Here is an 11,154-nt window from a genome sequence, read left to right as displayed (position 1 = left end):
AGCCATGGGAGCTGGACTTTCAGGCAATAAAGCAGCCAAAACAGGTACTACCAAAAATGTGTATAAACTTGTATTTATTTCGCTATGTTATTTAAAATTCAAATTATCTCATGAACAATGTTAAATATGGATTTTACTGTATTTGGAAGGATCAGTTGATTATGGACATCAGTTCTCCGAAGATAGAATAAACCTGTATGTACACTGAGTAGAAGTAGGAGAACATAAGAAAGAACACCTAACATATTGCCTGCTGTCTTTTCTGTCAATTATACAGTAAGTGGTCTGTTACTCTCTGCCAACCAAAGAGATATAGCAAACCAAAAACAAAATAATTTTATTCAAAACAGTCCCTCAGTTCTCTTCTGTGTTGTAGTGGTGAGCGTGAGTAGCTGCCAACCCCGGAGGCCCGGGTTCGATTCCCGGCTCTGCCACGAAATTTGAAAAGTGGTACGAGGGCTGGAACGGGGTCCATTCAACCTCGGGAGGTCAACTGAGTAGAGGTGGGTTCGATTCCTACCTCAGACATCCCCGAAGTGGTTTTCCGTGGCTTCCCACTTTTCCTATAGGCAAATGCCGGGATGTTACCTAACTTACGGCCACGGACGCTTCCTTCCCTCTTGCTTGTATATCCCTTCCAATCTTCCAATCCCCACACAAGGTCCCTGTTCAGCATAGCAGGTGAGGCCGGCTGGGAGATGTACTGGTCCTCCTTCCCATTTGTATCCCAGACCCAAAGTCTCACACTCCAGGACACTGCCCTTGAGGCGGTAGAGGTGGGATCCCTCGCTGAGTCCGAGGGAAAAACCAACCCTGCGGGGTATACAGATTAAGAAAGAAAGAAAGAAACTTCCCTCAGTTGAAAGTTGCCACAATGGACAAAACATAACATAACTAAACAAATGAAACTATAATTTTGGTTTAAAATAGTTTTGTTGACTACATTATTCTCATAACGTCTCTAAACGAAAAGAGTTGTAACACGCAGCAATTATTTCTCAGTAATGAAATGGAACCTCGCAAAGCTAATAAAAGGCACAGTTTGAAGTTCCGGAAACTCAAAATTAAACTGCTTCCAAAAATCCAAAATGAATCGAGGAACAGTCACTTGAACTCCTACCATTAATCCTATCACTTTAATGTCCTTAAATCCATATTTATCTTCATAATAAATTATGCTCGGTTCATTGATAAGCTTCTTTTTCCTATCAGTGTCTTCTGCCTGGTCTGTGGAGATTTCAAAACGAACTAAGGGGTCTATTATACTGTGTGATTAGCCGCCCCTTCCAATGTCATTTTATGCAACCCAACTAACGTGCGACATGTGTATATCCCCGCATAGGCGCACTGAAGTCCGCCTTTGTGGTGTGGTGGTTAGTGTGATTAGTTGTCGCCCCCGGAGGCCTGGGTTCGATTCCCAGCTCTGCCACGAAATTTGAAAAGTGGTACGAGGGCTGGAACGGGGTACACTCAGCCTCGGGAGGTCAACTGAATAGAGGTGGGTTCGATTCCCACCTCATCCATCCTCGAAGTGGTTTTCCATGATTTCCCACTTCTCCAAGCAAATGCCGGGATGGTACCTGACTTAAGGCCACGGCCGCTTCCTTCCCCCTTCCTTGTCTATCCCTTGCAGTCTTCCCATCACCCCAATAAGGCCCCTGTTCAGCATAGTAGGTGAGGCTCCCTCGGGGAGGCACTGGTCCTCCTCTCCAGTTGTATCCCCGACCCAAATTCTCACGCTCCAGGACACTGCCCTTGAGGCGGTAGAGGTGGGATCCCTCGCTGAGTGCGAGAGAAAACCCAACCCTGGAGGGTAAACAGATTAAGAAGAAGAAGGCGCACTGTATGGTACTAATGTCCAGTGAGCACATATTTCACACGATTCTGAACCCTACCGACAGGTTATATCGTCCGCTCGCAAAACATGACGCATTTAAATCATGTAACGACGTCCTTTGACCGTGCAACTATGTTAATGTGTCGTGCCTCTTGACCGGGAGTAACGAAGAGGGGAATCAATGCATACAAGTATGCAACAGTGCGGTAATTAATGTCTACACCAAACCGGATGGCGTATGTATAATACTTTCGTCGTACTAGCAGCGTGTTTCCCGTAGTGAAGTATAGCGGATGTCGTTAAGCGTTAGCCTAGCAGTCGACGGAATGTTCCATCGGCTGTTAGAATCATATTTTTGCATCTGTATGGTGTCTGAATACGGTAACACAGGCCCACGTTTGTCACATTCAAACAGTAGAACGATGCTGTTATTCATCTTGTGCCCTGCGCATACTCCGCTGGTTAAGGCCCGAATGTAATCTCTGCTGTCATTCGGCATGTTTTCTACATACATTGATTCGCTCCTCATTTATGGAGAAGGAAGACAAAGCGCGTGCGAGGCACTACGTCTGTAGCGGGAACGGTATCCCGACAGGCGACACCAGACTGCTACGACATTCCGTCGTGTTGAAAGACGCCTAAGGGCAACGGAGTTGATTTCCAAGCAGCCACAATCCGTGATAGGCCCGTTACATCGGGTGAAACAGAGGAGGCCGTTCTGCTGCAGCTCATAATAATCCACACATCGGTACAAGGGCGATTCCACAACATGTGAACACCAGTCAGCCGAATACCACTTAAACATAAATTACACCCATACCATCTTGAACTACACCAAGATCTCCATGGGCGGGATTTCGAAGCTCGAATGGAGTTTTGTCGGTGGCTATCAGGCAGGCTGGACAATGATGCAGCATTCATTTCGTGTATCTTGTTCTCGGACGAATCGCGCTTCCACAATATAGGGAACGTCAATTGCTCCAACATGCACAATTGGAGTCCGCACAATTGGGTGCGAGAAGCGCCTCTTTCAAGTACGACGGGGAGTGAATGTGTGATGTAGAATTTTGGGGGATTAGCTGCCAACCCCGGAAGCCCGCGTTCGATTCCCGGCTCTGCCACGAAATTTGACAAATAGTCGAGGGCTGGAACGGGGTCCACTCAGCCTCAGGAGGTCAAATGAGTATAGGTGGGTTCGATTCCCACCTCAGCCATCCTCGAAGTGGTTTTCCGTGGTTTCCCATTTCTCCTCCAGTCAAATGCCGGGATGGTACCTCATTTAAGGCCACGGCCGCTTCCTTCCCTCTTGCTTGTCTATCCCTTCCAATCTTCCCACCCCCCTGCAAGGCCCCTGTTCAGCATAACAGGTGAGGCCGCCTGGGCGAAGTACCGGTCATTCTCCCCAGTTGTATCCCCAGAACACTGCCCTTTTGGCGGAACAGGTGGGATCCCTCGCTGAGTCCGAGGGAAAAGCCAACCCTTGAGGGTAAACAGATTAAGAAAGAAAGAAGGAAGGAAAGAAAGAAAGAAAGAAAGAAAGAAGAAAGAAAGAAAGAAAGGAAGAAAGAAAGAAAGAAAGAAAGAAAGAAAAAAGGAAATAAGACTTTGTCTTCGAGCTGTTGATGTTTGAAAGATAATTATTTAAAAAATCGTCTTTGTGAAGTTGTAGTTATTACAGCTGGGCCCGCGGGTTAGAGTCAGCGTGCTTGCCCCTTAGCTGGAGGCCCTGAGTTCGATTTCCGACCAGGTTAAGGATTTTTATCTGGATCTGAGGGCTGGTTCTAGGTTCACTCAACCTACATGATTAATTGAGGAACAGAGATACACACAGTCCGATTTCAACTTGCCCATGCTTGCCTGAAGAGCACGTAAGCAAGCTAGTCGCACGTAAACAATTGAACAGGCAGACCTCTGCACTCCTGTCCAGGAGAACCTCAGCCCAACTTGGACAGGCTAGATTAACTTAATTGTATTCTCCCTAGTGCGCTAAGCAACGTAATAGCTTGTGCTATTTTTGCTTGTTCATAGTTTTGATATGAGTCTCGCTCGAATGCAGACAGGAACGGAGTTACTTGCCTGATTTTATATAGGGTTTCGTTAACACGTTCTATTATGTAAGTAATGATTATTTAGTCATATAATAGTCATTACAAAATTAATCTATTGAACCCTTGGGAGGTCCATAAAGGATACCTACCTTCCTTACCTATCAGCAGTTAGTATGAGATCTATCCCTTGGGTCGTTAACGGGTTCTTCGTCACTTGCTGAGGTAAAAGGCGGGTTTCAGTATTTCTAATCTATCTACTTAAATGAAAGATCAACTCTAGAAAATTTGTGGTTTGTTTAAGAAATAATGAGGGAAATTCGGAAATCAATATTATAATTCGAACTAATCTTGTTCAATCAACGCAACACTAATTACAACGCAAAGGAGAGGTATACTGGTTTGAGAAGCATTGACGTAAGTGCCTGATGGGCATCCTTACTAGAAACCATTGCCACAAATTAAGAATGAAGAAAGAAAGTCTGGAAATCCTTAAAATCGGCTTCCATGTGAGACTACATGTACCATCATGATGATTCGTGATGGTCCAGCCCTCCTAACACAAACTCTGGACTTTTGGTATAATTAAGGCAGTCCAATCGGTGTGTGCCACAGAATGGTTGTACGGCATGGACCCTTAATTGAATCGATGTGACGTGCGACTATGTCATGGACCGATATCTGATCTTCTAATTGTGGATGATGAGCGCAAGGAAAGTGATGCTATAATGGCATATGGCATTAATCCAAATCACTGAATTTGATGACCCCATGACCATCCAAGTTTCTAAGCTGAAGGTTAAACACTATTAAGTCACATCGGTTGATGACCAAGGTTTCCACTTTACTAATCCCAGTACAGTTAATGCTCAATCAATCAAAATCAAATAATGCAACAACAACAATGGTCACAATATTTTGCGGCAGTAAAATTCATTATATTCGGACATGTCCCTTTAAATGTTATGCCAATAATTGAACTTCTCCAGCAAAATAAACTAAGATTTCCAGAATACATCTTCAGGTAAATCACTTGGCTTTAAGTTATTTCACAAATACGGTTTCCACTGAGTTTAATAATTGAAATAAATTGAAATGATTTTATAAATCCTAATTAACAACAAATTCTATCTCCGCGGACGAATGGTTTCTTTAACAAGTCCCTACTCAAACTTATTTTACGTTTATTTTATAATGTTTATCGTCGCTTGATATCGTGCAGCTGGAAAAATTTACATTTCATTTATTTCCAGTATAATATCTTGTTTCATGACATCACACCATAAGTTTAATCTAACACTAGCAATTATTAACCTTTGGATAACCCTAATTATTAAATACTAAAAATCTGCGTAACTCGACGTAAAATGTAAGCCAAATACTATGTCACATCCCACCATGACATTTACATAAGGCTTTGTACACCCCTAAAAAGTAAATCAATAACTACTGCCATCACTCTATTTTGGACACCCTGAAAAGGGTAAACTTCGCTCATTATAGTCTAACTTCCATGGTTTCAAATATCCGTTCAGATCTCAGTTAAACAAGTTCCTATTATAGAATGATATCTAATAACATACACGTTACTCATGGATGAAGATTGCAATTAGTTTCTTGCAAAATTGCGTACTCCCTTCTAAAGAATACAATCTAATTTTCAAAACGTAAAAGATAGCACAGATACCGTTACTCTCCTCCAGCGGCGACCTCTCCGATCAGCTGTCTAGCAGAATGCGCCTCCCTCCGCTGCCATAGCTTTGACTGAAAACACCTGTTATATATTCACGTTGAACTGGTCTCAAAAGAATTAAATCTACGATTTCGCTGATAAAATTACAAATACGACATTCCTGGCCCAAGCAGATTATGCACAGAGATTTACTTTAAAATGTCATTCAAAAATTACACGTCATAAACTTACACTTCCGTGGATTCCCCTCACGATTTCCATCTTAAATATTATATTAATAACTTCCTCGGCTTCACACAGAATATCCCGGCATAATTACAGGCTTCCAATCACCTGATTCACAAAAATCCTACCTCAATTCACATCTAACAAAACTTGAACCTCTTGCCTCAAACACGACAAATCTCAGTGACAAAAAGAATGGAATAATAATCCTTAGAATCCACAAGGCATAACGCCACACAATACTAATGAAACATCTTCGCGTAGCGTGACCTCGTAATTCTGAACTGGATTTCACAAAAAATGACTGACAAACTTTACTGCTATTTATTGTCAGTCAGACACAGTTTAAACGGACATAGAAATAGCAGTCCCTTCGTGACAGATATTCACCGATCTACATTGCTCAACACGACAGCGCGCCTACACCCGATTAAAATGGGTAACCACGGATTTCTTGCACCACTTCCGTCAGAATTCAAACCGAATTCTTTTTCCGTCAGATTAAACATCTTGACACCACAAAATACAGCAAATAAGTTCACGAAAATGCCGATCTATTTTAGACGTTATACCATTTCATAACCCTCAAATTGACTATTTACAACACATTACATGGCACTCGAAAAAATTTATAAATATTTTCCAAGCATGAACAAAAACAGATGACTTTTCGTCATATTTTCTTACATTTCACGAAACAAATGGGTGACCAAACTGCGTCATAAATACCCATTACAAAATATAAGTGTGACATCATAATACAGATACATAGGCGGTGATAGAGGCATTTCACCTACCTTAACTGGACGTCAGCTTCCATCGTATTAGCTCACCAGCAACCTTCCGGTTTTATTTTATTTCGCCATTTCAACACTTCTGGCTTCACATTTTATTTTATTCATATTTCTTTTCTGAAATGAAGGCACAAAAAAGAACTACCCTTCACTCGATATTTCGCGGACCGAACACGATTACTATCGACCGCACACGGATATCTTCTTTTTTAACATAATATTATTTGAATTTCACTAATTGCGATATTCAGATGACCGTCTTTACATATGATGAACACTCTAATGAACAAAAACTATCTCTACTTCGAGACAATACTCCAGCCACATCGGCCAAAATCTCAGTTTCTACTGGACTTAGTCTATTATTCTCAGATCAGTTTACTCAGCAGTACGTCCTCTCACGAGCTCCAGTGATTCAAATGCAGGGTGATTTCAACATGGCGCACCCCTTTATTTATAGTTTTCCATCCCGTCTTTTGGGCATTATTTTCTTGCCGCCAAGAAATTTCGCGTACATTTTCCGACCTTGTGAAAATGTATTTAAAGCAGTTTTTACTGTAACCAAGTACTTGCTAAAATGCTAGTGACATTGTTCATGAACATTTAAAATTATCTCGTACCAAATTGACTGGTTAATTGACCTCGTTTGATAGGCACTATATTCTGACGACATGACAAGGTTTGAATAGACACGCGCGTCTTTCACGAAATTCTCTCGGAAACTGCTTAGCAATCTCAAATCTGTATTACTAAAGGCCAATTGTCTTACAGATAATTACAGGACACTCATTACATTACGTTCACTGCTAATTCCTTTTAATAAATATATTTATTTAACCATCACTTTATTCTGTATCCATCCACCTTCGACACGTGCGAGTGACGTCAGGTTCCATAGCGTGAGAAAGAAAGTGGCAACCTTCTTGCCTCGTGCCGCCTCTGCGAGATACAAAAATATATTCGAGCTTCACATTGCGATTAATATGGAGCCTCATGGTGTAACTTTAAGACTCTAATTTCTTGGGACACAAAGGTAATGGGTTCACTATGTTTAAATATATTTTGTAATATAGCCGTCTTATGTAAGGAATTAACAGATAATCTTTCACACCGGCAAAAATATTTACCTAGATAAACTCTAAACGAAATATATGAATGAACATAAGTAATACTGAGGTAAATTAAGCCTGCCCTCAAAGAAAGTAGTATATCATATTTGGCAACTTTACAGGAATGAAAAATATTAAATAGTTCTTTGATCTAGGTTTTTCTTTGTAAGTAAAACTTACACTTTCTTCTTCTTAGTAAAATAATATATTTTCATGTAAATGGTATCATAGAAGGATTACAGTGAGGATACAGCAAGCTCCCTGGAAGAAAAATGAATATCACCAGATAGTTAAAATGTTTTATATCAAGTCATGAGTGTTGTAGTACTTTTGCGTTCTAAATACAAGAAAACTCGAAATATACATTTTTTAAAATTGCATGATCAAGAAAGGAACATGTGTACTGTTTTCTAACTCGAATGGCCTTGAAATACAGGCTGATACTCCTTCTATCACAATGAGGAAACTATGAGGTATTTTAACAATGCAATAAATCCTGCAAAAATAGAAGTCATTTGTGCCTATTCAAGTTCAAATAAATTTGTTCTTTGCTTACACAACACTCCTGCATCCTATTGTACCGTTCCCGTCGGAGAGATGCGTGTTCGGTTCGCAAAAATAAGATCAGGGCTAAAATCAATCAAATATCTCAGGATAAAACATTCCATGGGTATGTTAACGGGAAAGAGTAACATAATTCCGAAAATAAAATCCAAAATAGGGGTTAAGATAGATTTATTGTCTAAAACAGTATTGAAAATTCGCAAAATAATCAAAATAATAAAGAAAAAAATTAAAAATGGCTCAAACAAGTGCCAAAATTACCAATATGTGCCGTGCAAATGATTAATAAATCATCAATACTTGACATGAAAAGACAGGCAATATCCCTTATTAATAAAATATAATTACAAAATAAATCTGGGGAAGAATACATACTTCGCTTCGGGTCGAGTCGACGTAGTTAAATTTATCTTAAGAAATCCTGACGGGTATCATTCAATTAACCTTCATACGAATAGAATTATACTAGAACCGATCCATATTAGAAATTATATTTACAACATTTATAAACGCTTCATTGTTCCAGAGGGAGCCCTAACTTAAATCTACACTGATTTTACAAACAGACCGTTCTGTTACAAGTTTGACGGCTAGAAAGCAACTTCCCAATAAAATGGGTTAGGGACTCATACGTAATAGACAAGTCTTTAACAACGATGACAATGACATGAACATCAAGAACTTATTAACACAAATCAATAAATGACACACTTCAAGAAACCTGTAAATATCTTTCAATAAAATAAACAAAAATTATCACTGTATATCCGCATATCTAAAATACAATTTATGAGATGATAAACTCCTTCTTATTATAAACCAAGGGAATCCTGGCTCCGCTACACATGTTGATGGTCATCTTCACGTCGTATCATAAATCTTCTGACATTACTGATTCTCCAGCTATGAGACAGCCTGCTTCGCAAGAGAAGATATCAGCTAATTGGATTCTTAATTCCTGCCTGAGAGATTCTAATGTATATAGGGGACACATATTAACGCCACAAATCACTGCCCTGTTCATTATACAAACAACAGGCCTCGAACTCAATGCTTTTCAATACGCATTACTACGGCCGTAAATACACATTTCGATTTAACGCGGCTACTACATATGATACACGGCACATCTGGCCTAACACCTCGGAATACAAGAGCTCGACTCTCGTAATATTAATGAACACTCTAGGCAAATCAAGCCTTTCTCTCACCACGCAGTAAACACCATTATATTTTCCCCTTATTTAAATTAGCAGGCTTAACACACATTTGTATGAATCTCCATTCATCAGGCTAATCTTGCCTTTTTCTCGTAGTATCACAACACAATCACAATTAGCTGATTCTCTTTGAATATCTAAATGACATTAATTCAACGATGGAATTTCGAGCTGGTTACATCTGCCATGCAAACACCTGTAAACATGTTACATGCTTTAAAACAAACTATTCCCTGCTAAAATTTATTCCCAAACAAACTTAAGGCTGTGCAGCCTCCTTAATGAAAGAGTCTATATCCCGTAACAAAAAATTTGAATACACAGTAACCTCATGACATACATCTATCCTTATCTACACCTAATAATTTCCCTCTTTCCCATCTAATAAAAAGGAAAAATAATAATAAGCAAACTTCAGGGTTTGAGCATGCATTTCCCCTGAAACATACCATTACTTTACAACAATAAAATAAAACTGGGCGAGTTGGCCGTGCGGTTAGGAGCGCGCAGTTGTGAGCTCGCATCCGGAAGATAGTGGGTTCGAACCCCACTGTCGGCAGCCCTGAAGATGGTTTTCCGTGGTTTCCCATTTTCTCACCAGGCAAATGCTGGGGCTGTACCTTAATTAAGGCCACGGCCGCTTCCTTCCCATTCCTAGGCCTTTCCTGTCCCATCGTCGCCATAAAACCTATATGTTTTGGTGCGACGTAAAGCAACTAGCAAAAAACAATAATAAAATATAGCTCAGCCACAAAGAGACTGATATTTACAATTAAATTACATCAGGATCGAACTAGCCTAATTCCTCCATCTAAGCATGCCTATGATTTTATATAAACTTAACTGGTGTCGTCTCAGCTTTCTTTATGGTCCCCAGGCCACTGCGCCTGCGAAAATTACGCCATCATTGCAACACACATGATAGCGTTACAAGATACACTGCTGGTCTTTGCTTCTTTCATCGCCGTCTTTGAAATGTGGTGCTCGGCACACACCATTAATTTATTCCGAACGATAAACGATGATTCGCACACGGTCTTCGCCATCACGCGTACCGAAAACAGCTTTTTCACTACGCGAATGCAACTGCATACACGGGTTTGGAGATATCGATAATAAATACCGTCTTAGTCATTAAGAATCCCGTGCCAAAACTGCACTCTGGCATACTGCAACGTAAAACATGATTTTATAGGTAGCAAAGATAATTGCTTTGTAAATTGTGCTGTACACTCCCGTGATTAAATGATATCACTTGCACTTAGATAATGCATATAACTCGTTAATTAACGTCTCACATTTCATGATATAAATATGTCTAATCGGTTGATGAAAATCGTCACAGTTAATGTTAACACCATTCGACATAGGCTTAGTATAAGAAAAACCGATCCGCGTGGTACACACATTCAGAGCAGATTGCCTGTCCTATTTCCTCAAGCTGCACGCGTTCACCAAACATCCTGTATTAGTAATACTTCGGGGATTTCCACTGATAGATGACGCAATTGCTCAACCGCTTACTTGGTAGAAAACGCTGACTCAATTAATATATATATATTACTTAATTAAATAATAATTAAGTACTGTTTCTGTCTGCAAGTATTTTTAAATACATTATTAACTTCTATTTCACATCAAAAACGTGGAGTATGGCTTTATAACAG

The 11,154-nt window shown here is 40.0% G+C and overlaps 1 protein-coding gene across 1 annotated transcript in view; it reads left to right on the top strand.

The window, feature by feature from the left end:
• Nucleotides 1-11,154, top strand: part of LOC137501008 (uncharacterized) — a 175,095-nt gene that overhangs the window by 116,203 nt on the left and 47,738 nt on the right. The gene's annotated exons all lie outside the window — the stretch shown is intronic.

The sequence above is a fragment of the Anabrus simplex genome, chromosome 1 (assembly GCF_040414725.1).
Source record: "Anabrus simplex isolate iqAnaSimp1 chromosome 1, ASM4041472v1, whole genome shotgun sequence".
Taxonomy (NCBI): Eukaryota; Metazoa; Arthropoda; class Insecta; order Orthoptera; family Tettigoniidae; genus Anabrus; species Anabrus simplex.
Note: the sequence above shows the minus strand (reverse complement) of the source record. Positions and strands in the feature narration are given on the sequence as shown.